General features: G+C 42.2%; 1 protein-coding gene across 4 annotated transcripts in view; it reads left to right on the forward strand.

Annotated features, from left to right (window-relative positions):
- LOC135089705 (uncharacterized) overlaps positions 1-23897 on the forward strand; it is a 256573-nt gene that overhangs the window by 160682 nt on the left and 71994 nt on the right. The window lies entirely within an intron of this gene.

Consider the following 23897-nt stretch of genomic DNA (forward strand, 5'->3'; position numbering starts at 1 on the left):
AGAGAGAGAGAGAGAGAATTAACAGATTGCATGGCATTGTGGGAGTGGAGAGAAAGAGAAGAGGCAGAGAAGGAGGAGGGGGAGGATGGAGAGTTGGGCACTAATTACAAATTAAAACTCGCTGGTGTAGAAATTGTAGTCACTGGGCGGAGGACATTATAACTTTGTGTTGGTGTTTGTACCTCGGGTCTTCCTTGTATGGCCTAATTAGCCGACGCGTCCCTCTTTGTCTGTCTGATTCTGCTTCTCTCTCTCTCTCTCTCTCTCTCTCTCTCTCTCTCTCTCTCTCTCTCTCTCTCTCTCTCTCTCTCTCTCTCTCTCTCTCTCTTTATATTTAGAGTTTGTTCTCCATTTGTATTTGCCCTTCCCCTGATTTCTCTCTCTCTCTCTCTCTCTCTCTCTCTCTCTCTCTCTCTCTCTCTCTCTCTCTCTCTCTCTCTCTCTCTCTCGGCTCGCCCCAGTTTACGCCCTCTATTTGTTTGTTCCTGTTTCCCTGTTTGTTTGTTTGCTTGTGGGTTTTTGTTTTGCTTTTTTTTTTTTTTTAGGTAGGGTGTCATGCCCATATGGTGTGTGTGTGTGTGTGTGTGTTTTCCCGCTTTTTTTTGCTGGTTTTTATTTACATGCAGTTCATTTGATTTTTTTTTTTTGGCAATAATCATAAATTCTCTTTGTCTTTCTCCTACGTTATGTATATATATATATATATATATATATATATATATATATATATATATATATATATATATATATATATATATATATATATATATATATATATATATATATTTTTTTTTTTTTTTTCTCTCATACGGGTATTTCCGTTTTCTTTCCCATTCACTCAATATTATTAAGCCGGAATAATTCCCTGCTTTCTTCTGGCAAAATACACATCATACACCATCGGCTTTGTTGTCTTTTTACCTTTATTGCGTCACCCCTCTGATATCCACCTCACTAACGCAAGAGTTAACCTGTACATTCATTTTCTTCACCTTCATTGGTAAACTCTGGAATCTTTTGACTGCACCTGTTTTCCTCCTTCCTGTAACTAGAGCTGCTTTAGAGAGGAGTTTTAGGACATATTCTGGAACTTAATTAACCTTCATTTCGGAAACTTTTTAATTCTCTTATATTTGATCGATAAATTGATGGACATTTTTAGCTTTTTTTTTCTAATTTTCTGGCTCCTTTTGATCATACATGGAAAAATACAAAAACGTTCCTTCAAGTTGTATATTCTTCATCTAGTATATCCTTTCATTCTTTAGTTTCCCTTCCCTGATGCTACCTGCTCGCTTCGCCCCTTCCTCCCCTCCTTTCCTGCGTTCCCTCACACCCTGTCACATTCCTTTCACTCTCTTTCCCCTTCCTCCCTTCTTTCCACCCTTCTTTCATACCTTGTCACATTTCCTTCGTCCTTTTCTTCACACCTTCCCTCAAATATCATATTCCTCACATCTGTTCCCTTCGTCCCTTCTTTCCTGCCTTCCCACACCCTGTCACATTCCCTTCATCTGTTTTCTTCGTCCCTTCCTCTTCCCATCCTTCCCTCACACACTGTCACATTCCCTTCACTCAGCACCGTATCCGTGGTATTATGTTCCGGCCCTGATCACCTGCGTCGCCGTTACTTTCCTCTCTATTGGTTCCATCCTCTCCTGGCTCCCCTATGGCCTTCTGAACCCATTGCATAAGGGCGTCCTTTGCGTGGCTCCTCCCTCGGGCAGACGCTCAGGCAAGGGAGAAGGTAATGAGGTCACAGGATTCTATACTGGATGCTGCGAGGGTCCGTGTGTGGGGTGGTGCATGAGGGTTGAGGTGAAGTGTGTCTGGCTTCGTTTCTCTGTTTCCTGCTGTGTTTGGGGTGCTGTATGTTATATGTGCTTTTCTTTTGCCTGTCTCTGTCTTTATTTCCGCAGCTGCGCCTTCCTTTTCTTCCTCCTCCTCCTCCTCCTCCTCCTTCTTCTCTTCCTTTTACGTCTTGGTGTGTTTTTAATTGTTTTCTTTCGTGTCTTGTGTTTTTTTCTTTGTTTTTTTGGTTGGTGTGTTTGTGATGTTTGTTTTTAGTGCGATTTTTCTTCTCTTCTTTCTCTCTCTGCTTCTCCAGGTGTTTTCTTTGTTCGTGTGATTCTAATTGTATGTGTGTGTGTGTGTGTGTGTGTGTGTGTGTGTGTGTGCTTTTTTATATATTTGTTTCTATGCATCTGTCGTTTTGTATTGCAGTAGTCCTCCTCTTTTTATTTCCTTTTATAGAGACTCTCCTTTTTCAATTCAGTATCCTCTCTGCATTTATGTTTGTATTCCTTACGTGTAATTTCTCAATACTGATGCTGTTTTTCTTTATTTTCCCATTTTTATTCTATAAGTATTCAAGTTTTAGATAATTTTTTTTCCATATTTTTTACCTGTTTGTTCGAATGTATGTTCGTTGCTCAATCCATCATCTGTTTTTTTTTTTTTTTTGTGTGTGTGTGTATGTGTGGGCGCTCTCTGTGTTGGTATGCTTGTGATTCTGTGGTTATATATAGTCGTATATCTTTTTTTTATTTTCTTTACCTTTCTCTCTGTTTTTATATTCGTGCTGGTTCAATTTCACTCACTTATCTCCCTCTTTCAATGTATCTGAGTTTACTTTTATTTCTCTTTGTCCATCCATTAGTGTTCGTTTATCTTTCGTCTCGTATTCGCTATTCCATATTCGTCTCTTTCTGTGTTCCTGTCTGGCTGCCTCAGTTCACTCACCTGCCGCTTTACTTCACAAGTCTCATCTCATTTACTTCTCTGCCCATCAATATTCTTTTTTTTTTCCGCTGCTGTGTCTAGTTGTCGATCTCTCTGTCTATCTCACTGTCTATCTCTCTGTCTATCTGTCTCTCTGCTCATCTATATCTTCGTCAGTGTCACCATTCACCTGTCTGTCTGTGTGTCCATCTCTGCCCTTTGCGTGTCCGCCTTTATCAGTTTAGGCGGACACATATTTGGAGTGCCAGCTGTGCATACTTAAAGGGAGCGTGCCCCGGATATGCTCCTCTGGAAATGTTGCTGTTGGGGGTAACGGAAGCTATTCATTTACATCGCGTTTGTCTTTCTATCTGCTTTTATTGTGTGTGTGTGTGTGTTTTGTATGCCTGTCATTGTTTGCTTGTGTAAGAATATCTGTGGGTCTCTCTCTCTCTCTCTCTCTCTCTCTCTCTCTCTCTCTCTCTCTCTCTCTCTCTCTCTCTCTCTCTCTCTCTCTCTCTCTCAAGTATCTCCTAATAATTTTCTCCTGTTTTTTTTATATTTTCACATTTTTCTCCTCGATCGTCTGCACGTTGCTTCATTATCCCTCCCTCATTCTTTCAGCCCTCACCCTCCTTAACCTTCCGTCTCCTCTTCTCCCCTATCACCGTTCTTTATGTTCCATACTACCGGCCCCTCTCCAGCTCTTTAAACAGGTTGAGGTGGGCGCCGGTCTGCCAACATCACGTTACCTGATTAATGTTGGGAAGGAAGTAGGAGGGAATCTTTTACCTTGCCTTATTGTCTCATCAGCAGATTCTTCCCGCTACTCCCTCGGCCTTTGTGCTCTACACCAAGTTAATTTCTGACTTTTCTTCTCTTTCTTTAAGGGTATTTTCCTGAAGGTTAATGCCCGCTCACAAGTTTCCCCTCCTTCTCCTCCTCCGCCTAGTCGTCGTCGTCTCTCTCTCTCTCTCTCTCTCTCTCTCTCTCTCTCTCTCTCTCTCTCTCTCTCTCTCTCTCTCTCTCTCTCTCTCTCTCTCTCTCTCTCTCTCTTTCTTCCCCTCCGTTCTTCTCCTGTCAGATAAGCGCTCCATTCTACGTAAAGTTGCGCCTTTGTACCATTTCAACAGTTTTCTTTTGCGCGACTAAACCGTTCTTGTGTTGCCTTGCTTGAAAGGAATCATCAAAGAGCGACTACTGTACCTTATTGATGCTTTTTTGGCCTGGTATGAAGTGTTCCTCCTCCTTTCTCTCTCTCTCTCTCTCTCTCTCTCTCTCTCTCTCTCTCTCTCTCTCTCTCTCTCTCTCTCTCTCTCTCTCTCTCTCTCTCTCTCTTTGACAAGACTTCTAGCGCTCTGTTATGTGCTACTTGAATTTCGCTACCGGGCCTGTATGATTCTCTCTCCCTCTCTCTCTCTCTCTCTCTCTCTCTCTCTCTCTCTCTCTCTCTCTCTCTGACAAGACTTCTAGCGCTCTGTTATGTGCTACTTGAATTCCGCTACCGGGCCTGTACGATCCCCGGCACTAGATGAAACACCCTCCTCGCTCTGGGCTGCTCAATATCCACTCAGTCTCGTCTCGTCCCTAGTCTCCACTCCCACTCGCCCGCCTGCTCTCCTCACTTCTCCCTCAACTAACTTTATCACAAACACATGCCACTTCCCCTCCTCCTTCTCCTCCTCCTCCTTCTCCCGGTAGCTTGTTAGATGGTCCTTTCAGCTGCCGTACATAAGCATTGATGTCGTGAGGTAATACGTCTTGGCCCACTTTCCTCGTGTCTCAATATTGTCTGCTTCTTGGGGTGAAGAGACCGTGGCATAACAGTTTGGTGGGTAATAAAATTCTTATGCCTTGATATCCTCTAGTTGAGTAGGGGCTTACTGGGCCGCCGCGCGTCTTTGTATGGGATGAGGATGCGTACCCAGCTGCTGTCGTTAGTTACTGGCAAGTGGCTGATTCAAGGGCGCATATATTTAGACTTCTGGTATGGGAAACTTTTGTAGCATCAGTGACTCAAGATTTCCTCTCCTGCCACACGTCTTTACGGAGTGATGATACGTGTTGGTGTTGTTAGTTACTGGCGTCTGATTGAGGAAGGAGGTTTTAATACTCAGACTACTGGTGTGGGGAACTTTTGTAGCATCAGTGACTCAGATCTTCCCCTCCTCGCCCTTCCAAACGGGATTGTTATTGCCGCGTAGTCGAGGTGGTAGGGAATAAACAAATAAAAAAAGAATCACAGGAATACGGTGTTTTGGGAGCGTACGTGCAGTGTTTGCCAGACATATCACCGAAAATATGCAAGTCTGCTCTATCGCCGAGCGTAGATCATGTTTCCCACACCATTATTCCTGTTAGCGCGTAATTTATGGCCTTCCTGCAATCTTTCTCAAAAATATCGGAAGTGTTCGGCGCTCGTAAACGAAATAGCCTTAAGCCGAGGGGACTCCCTGCGCGGCTGAACGAAAAAAGGCGTGTGTTGGAGGTGCGAGTTTACTGTCCCTCCCCAACACCACTTCTCACCCCCGCCTTCCTCCCACAACCCACCCCGCCCTCCTTCCTGCCCCACCAGCTGTCCGCGTCACCACCTGCCCATGACGAGTGGATGCACCGCACTCAGGCAACTGTGACTGACCGGTGTGCCGTGAAAATGCCCCAAAAATGTTACTTCTCCATTTCCGTATCTCAGCATGACGTGTTGTGGAAACTTGTAATGTTGGGCGGAAAATGTCACGTGTTTATTTTGGTTTTCCATTAAAAGTATAGCATATTGTGAAAGCTTATGTTATAGTTACTGCATTTTCGTCTCTTACTATAAAGTTTCACGTTATATGAAGAATAATTGTATCTCAGGGTTGAGAATATGAACATTGTGTAGTATATATATATATCGAGTAATTAATGGAAGTATTGTTTTGATAATGGCCTTTTCTTTTCCCTTTTTTTTTTTTTTTTATTTGTTAATCTGCTACAACGCCAATGTAGACAAGTGACTTTTTATTCCTTTACGTTACTCAGACTACTCTCATCAGAAGCTTCAATCAACTTGTTACCTTCCCTTCCCCTCCATCTTTCCCCCCATCCACCTCTCCCTCCTTCTTCTAAGACCTTATTCGTACTTCTCTTTCGCCATAATCTTTCATAACCTCGTCTTCTTTCTCTTCCCTTTCCCCACGTCCCTTTCTCTTATACCTTCATTCTCTCTCTCTCTCTCTCTCTCTCTCTCTCTCTCTCTCTCTCTCTCTCTCTCTCTCTCTCTCTCTCTCTCTCTCTCTCTCTCTCTCTCTCTCTCTCTTACTAGCTCTTACTTCACAGCTCCATCCTCATTGTCACATCCTGCTCCACCTGCTCCTCTCTTCCTTCAGCCTCCTCTTCCTCTTCCTCCTCCTCCTCCTCCTCCTCCTCTTCCTCCTCCCCCTTCTCCTCTTCCTCCTCCAGGCAACCAGAGTGGGTCAACTATTTTTCTTTTTTTCCTTTTCTTTTTAGTAGATGACTTTCCAACATTTTTTTCGGTTATTTGATCGCATAAAAGAAAGAGGAAAAATGCTTCCTTTGTTTGAGAGAGAGAGAGAGAGAGAGAGAGAGAGAGAGAGAGAGAGAGAGAGAGAGAGAGAGAGAGAGAGAGAGAGAGAGAGAGAGAGAGAGAGAGAGAGAGAGAGAGAGAGAGAGAGAGAGAGAGAGAGAGAATCACGGCTGAAGGTCTGTGGAGGAGGTTGGCTGGAGATAATTAAGGACAGCGTCGAAGTCAAACGAAGCAGTTGACTTGGAGTTAATTACTGGCTTGGTGTTAATGACATGAGTGATGGTGCGAGTGTGTGGAGGGCGCGGCGAGCTGCGAGGTCCCGGGCGGAGAGGCGCAGAGGCAGGGAGGGAGAAAGGCAGGCAGGGTAAGACTTCCAGAGGGACTTGTGCAAACTAAACACCTTGATCTTCTGTTGTCTTGTTCTGCCTGGTTGATTCTGTGGGTGGGTGGGAGGCGTGGGTAAGTGGGTGGATGAGTAAGTGGGTGGATGTGTGTTCAGATGATTGTTTTTGTTGTTGTTATTGTTGTTGTTGTTGTTGTTGTTGTTTCATCTTCGTCTTCTTCTTCTTCCCGGAAATCTTTGTGCTCTCATTATACATTTTTTTCTCATTAAATTTTTGGATTTATATAATTTTTCGCTCTTGTTGGGTTTCCTCGGTGAAGTAAAAACAAGTGAACTGACTTCCTTAACCTCCTTAACCTTTTTTATCGTCATTTTCTCTCACATTGACTCATTAAGTGCAATTCTTCTAATTTCTCGAGCGCTTTTTCAAAATTACTCGTACAGAGGAAAGCAGTGGAAGGCAAGTATCTTTAAAAACCTTGAAAAAAATATCCTGATGCTCCATTAAAAGGAATTCTAAAGACAGATTTTTTTTTTAATAAGATTAATCGAGTAATAAGAGCAATGCATGTCTAATGTAGGAAATGGAATGATGGTCGTAATGATAACGGCAGTGGTAATGCAGGTGGTAATGTGCTGTGTTTGCAGATTTTATTTTTTTTAGTTCAGATGCAAAATTACTTTCCATTTTGTATTATTATTATTGGGAAAATGTTTGTCCGTTTTCATTATTCTTTTTATCATCATTATCACCATCCTCCTCCTCCTCCTCTTCCTCCTCCTCCTCCTCCTCCTCCTCCTCCTCCTCCTCCTCCTCCTCCTCCTCCTCCTCCTCCTCCTCCTCCTCCTCCTCCTCCTCTATCTCCTCTTGCTCCTCCTGTCTCTCCCACGGCTACCTTGCCTCTCCCACTAATAGAGTAGAATAGTACCCAAACAGCGTAGTAAGGACCGCAGAGTCTGTTGCTGTTTGGACTTGCTTTGTATATTCTTCACCACCACCACCACCACCACCACCACCACCACCTTAAAAACAAAACCCACGAATCACCAACCCATTGCACAAAACCGCAACGAAAACGACAAACTTAAGAGACCAAAGGAAAGACAGAGTAGCAAAAGAGTAAGGGCGTGAGTTGCGGTGCCCCAGGGACGGACGCTTCACGGACGACGCACGGACGACCCCGCCAGCCTATTAACCGTACTGGAGTGAAAGTTACGAGGCAGTAAAACCAGTCTGACGATGATCACCGAGACTCCGAACGGATCTTGACTGTAAACATTGAGTGAAAAAAAAAGAGAAACAAAGATAACTTCCACTGTTAATTTGGATCGAGGCCTAAAGAAGTGGGTTACAGAGAGAGAGAGAGAGAGAGAGAGAGAGAGAGAGAGAGAGAGAGAGAGAGAGAGAGAGAGAGAGAGAGAGAGAGCAGAACACAATATTTAAAGGAAAGCAGAGGAGAAACGAAAACCACAAAACAAAAATAAAAGCAGAACTTAATTTAAGAGATAAGAAAGAAAAAGAAAGAGAGAGAGGGAGAGAAAACTAAAACCCAGAAAGAAGAACAGAACACACAATCGGGAGAAGAATAAAATTTTGAGAGGAAAAATTAGAAGAAATAGAGAGCCAGAAGAAATGAAGGCGAAAGAATAAGAGGCAGAGGGAAGAAGAAATTAGGTGTGCGAAATTCTGAGAAAATAAACAACACAATAACTGGAGGAGAGGAAATGAAAAAAAGAGGAAAAGAAAGGAGACAGAAAGAGAGTGAGTGAGGAGACGAAAGATGAAGCTAAAACGAAATAAATGAAGACAAGGAAACAGAGAGAGAGAGAGAGAGAGAGAGAGAGAGAGAGAGAGAGAGAGAGAGAGAGAGAGAGAGAGAGAGAGAGAGAGAGAGAGAGAGAGTGGAACGGAAGGTAAAATGAGACTAATAAAAGAGAAAAAGAAAGAGAAACAAGACAAGGAAAAGAAATAAAGCAACGGAGAAACCCCAAAACAAGACATGCGAAAGGAAAACAGGGAGAGACGAAAGCAGAGGAGGAGGAGGAGGAGGAGGAGGAGGAGGAGGAGGAGGAGGAGGAGGAGGAGGAGGTCAGCTTGTTAATGGAAGGCCGGTGCGGTAAACTAATAATAACACGACTTTGATCATGTAACAGCGCACGAGGAAGAAGAAGAGGAGGAGGAGGAGGAGGAGGAGGAGGAGGAGGAGGAGGAGGAGGAGGAGGAGGAGGAGGAGGAGGAGGGGCGAAAAGCATGGAGGATCTCAGTATCTCCGCTGCCAGAGTTGTCTTTATCGTCGGGCATTTATCTCCAAGCCTCGTAAATCGCTGCAGCCTTAACAATATTCCATTCAATTGTTTCCTTAACCACGCGGATTCATCGTCTTGTTGTAGCAGCCTCGCCCGCGCCGCCCCCGTTCCCTCCCTCCGGTGAAGCTTCATCCTCCGCTACCCCGCCATCCGTGTTCTCTCTCCCTGTTTCAGCCTTCCACTGCTAGCCCTGTTTCCTGTGGTATTCTCATTTTCCTCCCTTGCTATCTATGTTTTGTTATACTGTGGTGTGTTTTTTCTGTGTTTTTCAATTTTTTTTATCTTTCTTCTTTATCTAATGATTTTATTATCTTTTTTTATACTGTTTTTCATGTGGTGGTGATTTTTGTTTTCTTCCATTTATGAGTTGTCTTTATTTTCACTTTCTCCTTTCTTTCATTATCTTTATCTCGTGTTCTTCGTCTAATTTCGTGCTTAATTATCTTTCTTCTGTATTATTTCCACTATGATAATAATTTTCCCTTTCTTCCTTCAGCAAGTTATTTTTTTTTCTTTCTTTTCTTTTTCATTCTTTCTTGGTTTCCATTTCCTCTCTGTATCTTGCCTGTCCCAATTTCTCTTCCTTTCCACCCTTCTATCTTTTCATTTACTCTCTCCACTTCACTCCGCCCATTTCTTCATTCTCACATTCCTCTTCTATCGTCCATTCCTCTTCTCATTTCTCTTTCCCTCTTCCTTGCTCTCCACTTCTCTCCCATGCCATCCATTCTCATATACTCTCTCTGACTATTCAACTTGCCTTCATCTCCTCCTTGTTAACTCTCTCTCTCTCTCTCTCTCTCTCTCTCTCTCTCTCTCTCTCTCTCTCTCTCTCTCTCTCTCTCTCTCTCTCTCTCTCTCTCTCTCTCTCGTTCACTCGTTGTTACATGAGAAGTTGCGAAAAGTGCAATATTTTCTCTTCGTATTTCATGATATCGTAAAAAGTTTTGTCGCTAAGAGTTTGTAAGAAATGATGAGGGTGATGGTGATGATGATGATGATGATGATTTTAATGTTGTAATTGGTTTTACTGTTGCTGTTGCTATTAACAATAATGATAATGATGATAAAAGTTAGAACATTAATAATAATAATAATAATAATAATGATAATAATAATAGTAATAATAATAACGGTCATAATAATGTTTCCCAACTTACTCTAGTGACATTGTATCTGCAGCAGCATCAATTAGAGTGTTGATTGACGGCATTAGTAGTTGCATTTCAGTGATATATAATTGAGTGGGGCAATAATTGGATTCTTTCATACAATTCCCGATATGAATCAAGCTGAATACATTAATTAATATGATAACCAATACGTCATCCCGCTGTTCACTTATCAGTACACTTACACATGTTTGGCGGCGATGTTTTGCTTGTTTTGTTTTGGATTTTTGTTTTTATTATTTTATTATTTTTTATTATTATTTTTTATTTTGTATTTTTATTATTTATTTATATATATATATATATATATATATATATATATATATATATATATATATATATATATATATATATATATATATATATATATATATATATATATATATATATACTCGTATCTCGTATATATATATATATATATATATATATATATATATATTTTTTTTTTTTTTTTTTGTGGGGGCGTGTTCTTGTTTGGTTTCAGTTTTTATCTTGTTCTGTTTTGGTTCTCCCCTACGCATTTTTGTGGGATTTTTTTTTCTTTTTTATTTGGTTTCTGTTTTCATCTACATATTTTTCTTGGTGTGTTTTGGTTCTCTATACATTTTTGTGGGGCTGTTTTCTTGTTTTGGTTCTGATTTTCGCCTACCAAGTGACCATATAAACAGCATCACAAAGGAACACAAATGAAGAACAGGTAGCAGCACGTATATTGGTCCTGACAATGCTACTTATAGGAAAGGGAATGCATTTATGAAGGAAAATAAAAGAAAATAATAATAAGATTCAGTAATTAATAGCACCCCTACTGTAATACAAAAACGTCTAAAAAGGTGATTGTGACAAATAATATCTAAAGTGGAATGGTTAAGAGCAAACATCTTCCCTGAATCAGACATATAATTTTGTTTTCCTATCACATTTAAACTTCATACTGGCTGGAAATCGGAAAATCGGTGAAAAATCGAATCCTTATTTTTTTCTCTTAAGTGCTTATAAAAATTCTGTGCTGTTCTTTAAATGGCGTAAATTCCTAGCACTGTAGTGGAGATAATATTCAATCTTCTTAATCTGTTTTTAATCCTCTATTTTCAAACTCATAATCTTTTCACCTGGATGCAAGATTCTCCTCACCCGTCTTTTACTTCGGGTGTCTTGCACGTGTCCGGGAGATTTTATTGCCTTCTAATCTCTCCTGGGCAAAAGAACTTAGCATTTTCGAGTTTAAGTCCACCACTTCTCCTTTTGTCAAACCACCTCATGCCGGTAATCGTTCTCAAGCACTTTATTCGCGGCACGTCTGCTCCTCTACCCAGCCTGGCGTTCAATACCACACTTCACACTTATACAAAACAAGTGGCGTAATTTCTCTCTCTCTCTCTCTCTCTCTCTCTCTCTCTCTCTCTCTCTCTCTCTCTCTCTCTCTCTCTCTCTCTCTCTCTCTCTCTCTCTTAATCCCTTTAATAGCCCTGTTCTCAAAATCATCTCCCCCCGCTCAGTGCAATGACTCAAATTTACCACAGCGAGCGTTGTTACAATTTATACACGCACGCAAGTAACGCAGCTTTGCCTCTTGTCCAGATATTTCAGTATTCAGAAATCTTTGAACACCTAAATCTCGCTAGATCTCATGACTTTCCATTGCCATATTTACTCCCTCTTCCCTTGCCTGTCTTGCTCTAGTTTCTCCCTCTGTACTTCACAACTGTAGCACACACCCTCTTTTGCACTCATCCTCTTAGAAACACATGAATTACCTTCTTTAAATCTATTACACCTTTCCTCCCCTCCATCTCTTAGCTTACCCTCGCGAGTAACCATAACATTAAGGTCTCTTACGTAAATAATGTCACATATCTCACACTTCTTTTCGCTCAGATTACCTCTACGCACATTCACACACCTCAGCTGAAGTATGTTGCTCTTTCCTCTTGCTGTGTGGGAAGGGGAAACACGAGAGGAGGTGTGATATATGAAAAGATGAAACACTGCCTCGTCGTAACCTTTTCACTGCGATGAGCTACGGGTTGCACCACTAAAATAACCGTACTAAACATTCATAAGAAAGGGAAAAGGAATAAAGGATAGGCGATTTGGTGTACGAAAAAGATGAAACACCAACACTATCTTCTCTTAGCCTTTTCACTGGCACGTTCAACAATTTATAGCAATAGAATTACCGTACAGAACCTTTACAAGCAAGGGAGAGGAGAATGATTAAAAAAATAGATTTGTAAGTGTCTAATTAGTATATTTCTTAGACGTGGTTGTTAAGAAAGAAATACCCTAGAATTATTTGCGATGAAGGAGCGACGCGTCAAATACCAGTGAAAGATATTGGAAGTACAGTGAGCGAGAGGCGCTACCTTCCTGTGGGTCGGCGCGGCGAGGTGAGTTACTAAATGGTATTAATGATTCCACGAAGCCGCGCATCGAGGCGGCTCACCAGGATTTATGGTGTATAGGGGTGTGAGGCGAATTCCTAAGTCATGTCCCTGCTGCCACTCTTCGTTACCTTACCTCGCTTCTGCCACCCTAACCTAACCTATTCTAACCCAGCCTCCCTCTCCCCTAACCTGACCTCCTACTCTAACTTACTCAGTCCCCCTCTCTCTCTCTCCCTCTAATCTAACAACCTCCTGCTTCTCCTAATGTACTGTGATTTAACTCAGCCTCCCATTTCTCCTAACCTAACCTTACTTAGTCTTTCACTCCCCCTTACCTTACTTAACTCAGACTTCCATATTCTAACTTAACTTCCCCCTCCACTCCCCCCTTACCTAACTTAGCCTCCCTCTTCCCTTTACCTAACTCACCATCCTTCCACTTCTCTTTATCTAACTTTATCCCTCTTCCCCTGACCTAAACTCCCGCTTCCTTAACCTAATGTAACCTCGCCTCCTCTCTGATACGCTTCTGCGGTTTGCGATGAATACAACAATACGTTATCTCATTTCCTGCACCTTAAGGCGGATGAATAATTAGTAGTAATAACAACAGCAGCAGGTCAACAACAATGATATAAATAATGACGATGATGATACTGGTAATAGTAATAATAATAACAACAGCAACAACAGCAGCAGCAGCTACTACAACAACAACAACAACAACAACAACAGTGTACACAATTATATTAACAGTTTGCACGTTGGCACCAATGACAAACAGTATGCACACACACACACACACACACACACACACACACACACACACACAAGCACCACTCGCCACTGACTAACAAGCCGGCAACTCATCACGGCGCAGTTTTGAACCTAGAAGGACGTAACGCATCGTAAAAACAATGAAAATAATAATAATAATAATAATAATAATAATAATAATAATAATAATAATAATAATAATAATAATAATAGTAGTAGTAGCAGTAGTTAAATAAATAGACACGTTATTATATAGATAAATAGAATAGATAGCAAGGTAAATGTAATACACATACAATGATTAAATGAATAAAATAAATCAAGTAAAAAAAAAAAAAAAGTAAAAGAAATTTCCTCAGAATAAACAGAAAACCAGGGCACCTAAATACTCAAGGTGAACGGAGAGACTCGTATCACAAAAACCACGTACAGGGATCCAGGTGAAATAAAAAAAAAATAAATAAAAAAATAGATAAAAAAGAAATAGGGCAAGTGAAATATACGCAGAGAGCAGCCATGAAAGAAAACGCAAACTTTATAACAACACTGAATAAATAATACTGCTCAATGGCTTTGGCGAGGGAAAAAAATGCAAAGTTTATGTGTTTGCACAAACGTATTATTTTTTTTCACTCGCACGGCTGCTGTCACGCCCTCGGAGACAAGTTACTCCCGGATTCCCAAAACTTGCAACTTTACGTGAAACTCAAATATCTCGCCAGAAAGTTATTTGTTTTGAGGATTACGGTACTTATAACTTGTGGGGGAGGAGGGGGTAGGAAGGGGGCAAGTAGGAGAAAGGGCAGGAGGAGAAGGAGAGGAAGGTGCGAGAAGGTAAGGAAAAGGAGCAGGGGAAAAGGAAGAACGGGAGCAGGAAGGTAAGGAGGGAGAAAGGAAAGAAGAAGGGGTAGAAAAAGACGAGGAGGAGGAGGAGGTGAGATAGAGGAGGAGGATAGGTAGGAAAAAGAAGAAAAAAAGACGAAGAAGAAGAAAAGAAAGAAAAAAGAATAATAGAATAAGAAAAGCAGAAAGCGAAGAAAGGCAGAAGGGAAGCAAAAGAAAAAAAAAAGAAGAATAGAAGAAAAACCAAGAGGAGGACGAGAAAGACAGACGGTGTGTAGCGGAGAATCAACACCATAAAGAGAACGAAAAATTAAAAACAAAGCTATCACCCACAGGAATCTTGGTTTACTGCTTAGAACGTGCTGATCAGGTCGCGACTCACCTGTATCTTCCAGCAGGTGAGCCGTCCCCGTGTTTTTGTCCTGACCGTGACAGCGTTTCTGGAAGACCTTACGTGTATTGGTATTTAGGTGCGCGTTATTAATGTTCCTGCTTTGTCCTCCCGTGGTAAAGTAAGAGAACTGTTTCTTTTTTATATGTTTCTTATTGTTATCTTCCGTGACCATGCTAACGCCTCCAGGAATATCTCTCATTGGTGTTTAGCAGCGTTTTATGAATGTTCTTGCTTTCTTTCTCCTCTGGGTAATAATGTCTGGGATTGAGTTTGTTGTCAGTGTTGTTATTTTCTTTTCTTCTCAGGGTAATGTTTAGAATACATATTATTGTTTTTTTTTTTTTTCTCTCTCTCTCCTCATGGTAGTGTTAAGTACTTGTTTAGTTTATTGGTAGTGTTTTTTCCTTTTTTCTTTTTATAGTTTTCCGCGTCCACTTCAGTCCTATTTGTGCGAATAAAAGTTATATAGAAAACGCGTTAGCACAGAGCGATAGGCCGCGGGAATTCATCGGTTTTTACTCTATTTCAGAGCTATTCGACTCTGCCATCCCATTTTTTATTAAGTTTGGAAAAAAATTATGCAAAGGGAAATGAATAACTATGAGATACTATTTCCTTATTTAAAAAAAAGTTTTCCATTTTGTTATCAAAAGTTTTCTCTCGTGTTGATAATTCATGATGACTTCCACAAAAGTATCACACCATAGTTAGATAGACACTTTTTAAAATTATATTCCTCTAAAAATCGTGGAATAATTCAATCTGGTTTCCTTTTAAACACCATATATGGACAAAGTAAATTTTCCTTTCATTATTAATTGTATGGCTGAATGGAGGAACGATGCATGGTCTGTCGGATGCACCTGTGAGATTGATAGAATTAATAGCATTGCCTCTATTAAGCGGTGCGCATTTGACAGTCGACAGGTGAAGCGGCCTAATTTTGATACACTGATAATAAGTGTGTTAATCTGAGTGGCGTGGAGCTGTCAGCGTTGTTGTCGCTGTTTCGCTGTGTTCCTGCGTCTGTTGTGTGGAACTGACCATGTGTAGGGACGTGAGGGGAAGGATTAGACGTGCCAGAGAGAGAGAGAGAGAGAGAGAGAGAGAGAGAGAGAGAGAGAGAGAGAGAGAGAGAGAGAGAGAGAAAGAGAGTGTTTCCCGAGGGCGATGGAAGGTGAATGACAATAGATGTTATCAAGTAAAGTTTTAGGAAACTCATTTTTACTCCTCGCCCACGCCACGCCGCCCCTCGTCCCTCTTCCCTTACCCTTCCCTCACCCCAATCACGCCACTGGTCTTCCCTCGCTCCTCCCTCCCTCTCCTCTTGCCTCTAGTCGCCCCAGGATCATTGGCCGCCTCCCGTTCTCTGAAATTCCCTCCCCTGTACAGTTGGACGATATTTTATGGCTCCATCAAACATCTCTCAGAAATAATACAAGTTCATTCTTGGATGAGATTACAAATATATCTTTTTTTCTTCATCCATCGTTTTTTTTTTTTTTATATATTTGCCCTTTTTCGTTCAAATTTTCAGATTATAAACAATCGAAAAAGTGCGGTTATATTTTTCCTTTTTTTCTCCTTTCCTCCATTCTGTTTTTCTTTTTTTCTTCTTCGTCTAAAATTCAGATAGTAAGCAATGGAAAAGGTGTATATTTGTTCTTGGACTAATTACAAATGCCTCTTTATTTGTTCGTTCTTTACATTAATTTTTTTTTTCATTTATCTTACTTGACAATTCATGTATCAAACAGAAGAAAAAAATTGGAGTTTTTTCTTTGACGAATTACAAACACCAATTGCTGCTTTTTTTTTTTTTATATCACTGCAGTACATTTTATTTTTTATTCTCTTCGCTTCGTTGAAAATTCAGGTACTGTAGAGACGGAAAAGTACCAAGTAAACAGACATGTATATCTCGGTCACTAAGATTTTTTACTGCAAGAATCATGGCAGAAAACAGCGTCAAGAGAACAGGAAAGAAACACACACACACACACACACACACACACACACACACACACACACACACACACAGAAACAAGACGGTACAAGTCTACATCGCACACCAGGAAACAAAACACACCTGAAAACACACTCACACACACCTGTCCTGCCTCGGTATCGTAAACACCACTTTTACCACATTCGTCGCCAGTTCGCGTGTAAATTTCCGGTCCACAGGTGCAGGTGTGTTGTGTGTGTGGCAGGTTCGTTTATCCTTCTGTTGATTTATTTTCTTTGGAAGCTTAGGACTACACGGGCACCTCCTGGAGACGAGAAGAGGTGAGGAGCGAGCAAGAGAGAGAGAGAGAGAGAGGTGTTTTGGTAAAGGTGGGAAGATTGGGGCAGTTCAGGTGGGTGTAGGTGGGTTGAGATTGCCAGGTGGGCGTTGGTCTTGGCAGGTGGGGGGAGTAGGTGAGAGGTGGGCGGGCTGGTGAAAGACTTAGGAGAGATTTAGTAAAGATGGATGAGGGCGAGGCTAGTTTAGTAGTCTTCCAAAGTCGACGTGAAGAGATGTGTTTGTGTACCTACGGTGGAGAGAGAGAGAGAGAGAGAGAGAGAGAGAGAGAGAGAGAGAGAGAGAGGGAGAGGGAGAGAGAGTTATAGGAAAGAGAGATTAATGTATACTCTTATATAAACTTGTATTTTTTTTTATCGAGCAGTTGTTCTTATTCTTTCAGCTTTATTTTTCCGTCTTTTCTTTTCTCCAGTTGTCTCATATTATTTTTCCTCGTTCGTTCGTTCGTTCGTTCATTCGTTCGGTCGGACGTTCTTTCGAGAGAGAGAGAGAGAGAGAGAGAGAGAGAGAGAGAGAGAGAGAGAGAGAGAGAGAGAGAGAGAGAGAGAGAGAGAGAGTTTTAAAAGTTATATAAAAATGACTTGAGAGACGGCGAGAGCTTGATGTGTCAGTCATGCCAGCGACCCGCGCCACGGCCCAGTAAAGAAAGGGACGAGCGTGATGAAAAATATGAGTGCACTAAATTTGAATGAGTTATTTGACTTAAGTGATGAGAAGGACGTGAACTTAATGCGTTTCTTATTCGAGGCAGCTAAGAAGGAGGCCGCGCCACAGAGGAGGAGAGCAGGGAGGACACTGAGTAGGTCCTGAAGGGCATCTCGTTGTCAGTGGAAGCAGGAATCGCTTGTCAGAAAATGGTTGAGGAAGAAGCGTCGTTTCCCGGAGGACATTTTCTTTCTGAGTTCTTTTTATAGTATCTTCTGTTTCGTTTTCCCGCTGCAGGTACTGTGGCGCTGAGATGTGTAAGAAATATAAATGTTTGAGATATCATTTGATTTAGAAGTAGCGGTAATGTGTAGACTAGCGATTATAGCCCTACTTTTAACAAGAGATGAAAAGAATCTATAAATATGAAGTTCAGAGATGTAAGGTAAAGGTTTCACAGCAGGGCGTAACAAATGGTAAGCCATGCGCCACGAAGTTGTAGTTTTTTATGGTTAAATTTTTAAGGCAGCGGATACCGAGAATATATTAAACTCCCTACGGTTAATAATTGGAATACGACCACAAGTAACGGGTTCAAGCTCGATTAAATTTGACAAAGAAAGAAAAATAAGATAAAACTGGTTCTCATGCAGATTGGTAGATGACTTGAATAGACTCAGTGACCAGTTTGTTAGTAGTTGATGAAACGGTTAGACAAATTTATGGATAGGGATGATAGTGGTTAGGTGGTTATAGGTAGGTATGCTTTATACAGAAACTGCCACGTATAATCCAGCTGGCTTCTTGCAGTTTACCTTCAGTTCTTATGTTCTTAAGTTCTTATATTCTCACCCTTCCCTCTCTCTCTCTCTCTCTCTCTGTCTCTCTCTCTCTCTCTCTCTCTCTCTCTCTCTCTCTCTCTCTCTCTCTCTCTCTCTCTCTCTCTCTCTCTCTCTCTCTCTCTCTCTCTCTCTCTCTCTCTCTCGTAATTGACTGAATCTCACGAAACTGAACTCGAAAAAGTGCAGCAGCGGCGCCTTTAAGATGGCAGACTGCGATACCTTTAGTGTGTGTGTGTGTGTGTGTGTGTGTGTGTGTGTGTGTGTGTGTGTGTGTGTAAGGTGTGCTTGCCTGCTTGCGTGCATGGAAACTACACTTTTTTTCTTTTTTTTCTTTCTTCATACCTTCTTTTTTTTCTATTCCTTTCTGTCTTCCTCTATTTCCTTCCTGCCCTCTTTCCTGTTTCTCTCTCTCTCTCTCTCTCTCTCTCTCTCTCTCTCTCTCTCTCTCTCTCTCTCTCTCTCTCTCTCTCTCTCTCTCTCTCTCTCTAGTTCTTTACCTCCCATTTGCACCTTGTTTCCTAATTCTCTTATTTCTCCTTTACTTCCGCTCTCATTAACACACTTATATCTCATTATCCATATCCTCTTTTGCACTCTTGCTTTCCCTCTTCTTTACCTTCTCTCCTCTTCTACGCATTTACTTTTTATCATCTCCGTTCCTTCTTGCCTTCCCATCGTGCCTTCTCTGCTTGCGTGAAGGAAAGGAGGAGGAGGAGGAGGAGGAAGAGGAGGAGGAGTCTCAGGTGCCATTATCCAAGCTCCGAATTCAAGGGTGATTTACCGGAGACATCAGGCAGATTACGGCGCCTCTTGCTGAGTTGTGTGAAAATACAGGCAGGCTTTTCCCAAGAATTCTAGAGCTGAGGGGACCTTGAAAATGCACTCAGGCAGGCACGCACACACGGACAGACACACATGCTCTAGCTTTCGTTCTCGTTATCGCTTTAACATTGTCTTTCTTTCTTTCGCTTTTTCTTGTTCTTGTTGTTGTTGTTGTTGTTCTTTTGTTGTTTGTTCTTGTTCTTCAGTCTGTTGTATGTCCAGGATCATCTGTACTCTCTCTCTCTCTCTCTCTCTCTCTCTCTCTCTCTCTCTCTCTCTCTCTCTCTCTCTCTCTCTCTCTCTCTCTCTCTCTCTCTCTCTCTCTCTCTCTCTCTCTCTCTCTCTCTCTCTCTCTCTCTCTCTCTCTCTCTCTCTCTCTCTCACACACCATTACGACTCCAAGGAATACTTCTCAGTTAGTCCTTTCTTGTGCAGCAAATCCCCGTCTAGCTCCTCCCGTGGCATGTGGAGTAGGAGCCGCGCACCCGTCCACCTGATCCACTTGATCCATACTAGTGCCTTTAATCCCCTTCAGAGGCTCGGCGAGGGAGCGGGTCATGTCCTTGGGCTTAATTGGACGAGGCCTTTGTGGCAGATGCGTCACAGGAAACCAATCCCTTGTTATCACGACCAAGCACAAGATCACGTGATCAATCGCATACGTTCCTGACTTCCCTCGCACTCTCTCTTACTCTCTCTTACTCTCTCTCTCTCTCTCTCTCTCTCTCTCTCTCTCTCTCTCTCTCTCTCTCTCTCTCTCTCTCTCTCTCTCTCTCTCCTTCGCACGCACATTCTCTGCCTCGGTCTCTCCTTCTGTTTCTGTTTCTTCCGCCTTCCTTGCTGCTCCTCTGGCTTCCCTGATTGTGTGTGTGTGTGTGTGTGTGTGTGTGTGTGTGTGTGTGTGTGTGTGTGTGTGTGCGTGCGCCAGTGATTCTATTTGTGGTGTGTGTGGATGGTAGGATACACTCTCTCTCTCTCTCTCTCTCTCTCTCTCTCTCTCTCTCTCTCTCTCTCTCTCTCTCTCTCTCTCCGTGGTCCCAGTAATTTGTAAGCCTTGCTGGTTGGTTGTTTATGTTATGCATCCGCTGGCTAATGAAGATAATTGGGGCTGATTACCGTGAGTGGCATGAAGAGCGATTAATTCTGAGGTGGCTGTGAAGGGATGTAGAGGAAACAGCCGGGGAGGGAGAAGGCACTGGACAAATTAATGTATTGGTTATGATGGGGTATATCCTACTTAGGGATAATTAGCGCTGGTATCATTAGTATTATTATGATCATGGTTTTGTTATTATTACTTTGCGCTCGTCGTTAGTGCATTGTTACTACTACTACTACTACTACTACTAATTACTACTACTACTACTACTACTACTACTACTACTACTACTACTACTACTACTACTACTACTGCTGCTGCTGCTGCTGCTCATCACCACCACCCTTATCCCTTTCCCCTCATCATATCATTATCCTGCTCCTCCTCCTCCTCCTCCTTCTCCTCCTCCTCCTCCTCATCATCATCATCATCATCATCATCATCATCATCATCGTCTACATGTACAGATAATGAACTGATAATGTGATGTTAAATGTTCCTTCTGCGTAGTTAATCAGTGTCTTAGATCCATTAGGTCAGTTAATGCAGGTGTAGTAAATGACATACCTGGATAGACTAGCGGGGTTACCTGGAAGAGTGATTACCAGGTGTTTTACCGGTGACCTCTCTCCTTCACTTCACAAATACCTGCACAGTCACTTTATTATTATTTTTAATATTCTTATGCACTGTATTACCTTTTTATTGCTCTCGTACACTTGATTACTTTCTTCTACTACCTTCATTCATCATTAATTTATTGCCGTTTTTATGAGTGTCGTTGCGCTAATGTTTTTTGTGTCCTTGGTTCAGTCGTATGAGTCAAGCACCGAACTGTACGATATTCCAGCGTTACATAATACTACTGAGACACAAAGCCGTACTGTGAACACCTGCTGGGTCCTTACCTGATAACATTAATCTCACAGGTGCACCCAGGGGCTTCCGCAGAGGGAGAGAGAGTTACTATTAATCTGCAAATTAGGTAGTTAGGTGGGTTTTAGGATACATGGAACACAAAATACCTTCTTTAAACAGTAAAAGATTCCAAACATGTAAGAAATTGTGAGTTACGTATTAAGAGAGAGAGAGAGAGAGAGAGAGAGAGAGAGAGAGAGAGAGAGAGAGAGAGAGAGAGAGAGAGAGAGAGAGAGAGAGAGAGTAATTCAATTCCCATTTAATTTCCAGATGTCAGCTTTTTCATGGGACAAATCCACCTTGCTTCCTTCCGCCCCGTCTCTCGTCCCTTGCCTCCCACCGCCCCGCCCCTCGCCCCGCCGCCCTCCACGCTCCATTGCACCGCCGCGCCGCGTCCATCCACGTCAATACTGATTATTAATATGCCACCAACGGCGTGTCTTTGCTCGTTAATTATAATGAACCTCTATTATTACCCTGCATTATTAATATTACTGTAAATAATACTCATATATATACACGCACACGTAGAGTACACACACACACACACACACACACACACACACACACACACACACACACACACACACACACACCCACGCACGCACGCACGCACGCACCTAATAACAATTCCACGAAGTAAAAAGAAAGAAAAGGAAAAAAAATTCACACTCCTAATTCAGTCTTAGGAAGAATGCTTTTAAAAGTGTAATTAGAAATATGAGTTAATGAGAGTAAATTCTAACTTTACCGAGGTCTTTCGCGAGATAGTTCAAGTTCTAATCGGATCAGAGCCTCGCAGATGCTCTCGTGAAGTTGATAAAATGACTTTTACTACCTGACTTCATGAGAGAGAGGAAGAAAATTAATTAAACAAGGCATATACCTGTGCTTCTAAACCGAGAGAGAGAGAGAGAGAGAGAGAGAGAGAGAGAGAGAGAGAGAGAGAGAGAGAGAGAGAGAGAGAGAGAGAGAGAGAGAGAGAGAGAGAGAGAGAGAGAGAGAGAGAGAGAGAGAGAGAGAGAGAGAGAGAGAGAGAGAGAGAGAGAGAGAGAGAGACTTCCATTTTTAGCGTATGGTGCGAAAAATATCAATATGGAGAGTTAATTAAAAATGTCCTTGAAGCTTGGAGACGAGGTGGTATGTAGGGAGAAGAGAAGCAGGTGCAACAATAAGAGTAGCACAGAACCAGGAAGGAGGAGGAGGAGGGGGAGGGGGAGGAGAAGGAGGAAGGGAGAAGAGGAACGAATTAGAAAGAAAGGGGAATAAGAATAAAATAAGGTTACATAAGCAAACTGAGTGACAAATGATGTTATATATAAAAAAACTTACAGTAAAATCCCTCTTATCCGGCATTCGAGTATCCGGCAGCTTCAAGTATCCGGCACATTTTTTCCCGAGCCTTAAAATCAATAAAAAATCAATGTGTACTCATAAAATCGATTAAAATTCCCGCGCGAGGCATACTTTGTCCCTTGGCCACCAGAGCGTACTGCTTTGCGCCATCCGCAGCCCACTGCACTGTGTTTACTCAGTGACTCAGTCCCGCGTGTGCACTGTTTATCGCCTGACACCTTCATCATACCTAAAGTTGTAGAAAAGAGGAAGCGTGTTGTGCTTACACTTAAGCAGCTGATCAGATCAGCTGCTGATTAAGATCAGCTGATCTTTGTTATGGTAAGATGCGTGAGTGTAGGGTGGTGATTGTGGACATAATTTCACTTCTATTCAAGTATCCGGCAATATTCAAGTATCCGGCATGTCGGCGGTCCCGTTGATGCCGGATAAGAGGGACTTTACTGTATTTGTATTATGAAATGTACGCAACCAAAAATTAAAGCGGTTTTCTTAGTTTATGAGATGAGGAAAGTGAATGTGGAAGAACTCTGTGTGTTTGTATTGTTCTTTTTATATGTAACAGGGGCACTGGTCACTGGCTGTTATTAACCTGTGCCTTATATAGTCTCTAATATGAAGCCAAACACAATAACACGACGTTCAGAAGAGCCAAACATGACATAACTTTGCCTCTTTTACTTTTCTCTCATTTTTACATTAGCATAACCTTGCCTGATCGCCCCTTCATTCCTCGTTTCTTCTGCCTTCATCCTTCTTATTCTCCTCCTCTGCTTCCTCCCGTCACGCCCACCACATCCACGCCAACACATTGCCTTCACTTCGTGTTTGATTGCGTCCCGTCGCCATTCCCTGCCTTCATTACGTTCTTTCATCTTCTTTCCCTCCCCCTTCGTTCGTGGTTCATTAAGTCATTCGAAGAGTCTATTTTATCGTCGTCTGAGAATGAAAAATGTCTCTCACCGCCTCGACACACAGCACCCGTCCCTCATCACCACCCACACGCATGCCGGAGTTACGGGCAGCAAGAAAAATTGCGGCCCCTAAATTAGCTCCTCCCTTCCTGACGCTTGCAATGAAGCCTCCTCGCGGCGACACTCTCACGGCCTTCATATGCAAATCCCGCTCCTCCGAGGCTCCTGAGGCTGCAAATTGTAGGTCCGTAGACGGTGAGCAGCTGAAATATGGCTGAGAAATATAGACTTCTTGATCATCATCTCCTAGTGCCCGCCTCCTTGCCTGACTGTCTCCCTGCCTGCCTTCCTGCTTGGGTCCTTGAGGAAGCGCGGGGGTGAGAGGATCAGGGGGTTTGGTGAGGCCTTAAGAGAACGGTGCTGTCTGTTAGGCTTCTCATAGAGCCTTAAGGAGGAGGAGGAGGAGGAGGAGGAGGAGGAGGAGGAGGAGGAGGAGGAGGAGGACTAAGAAGAAAAAGGGGAGTAA

This window comes from Scylla paramamosain, chromosome 33, assembly GCF_035594125.1.
Source record: "Scylla paramamosain isolate STU-SP2022 chromosome 33, ASM3559412v1, whole genome shotgun sequence".
Taxonomy (NCBI): domain Eukaryota; kingdom Metazoa; phylum Arthropoda; class Malacostraca; order Decapoda; family Portunidae; genus Scylla; species Scylla paramamosain.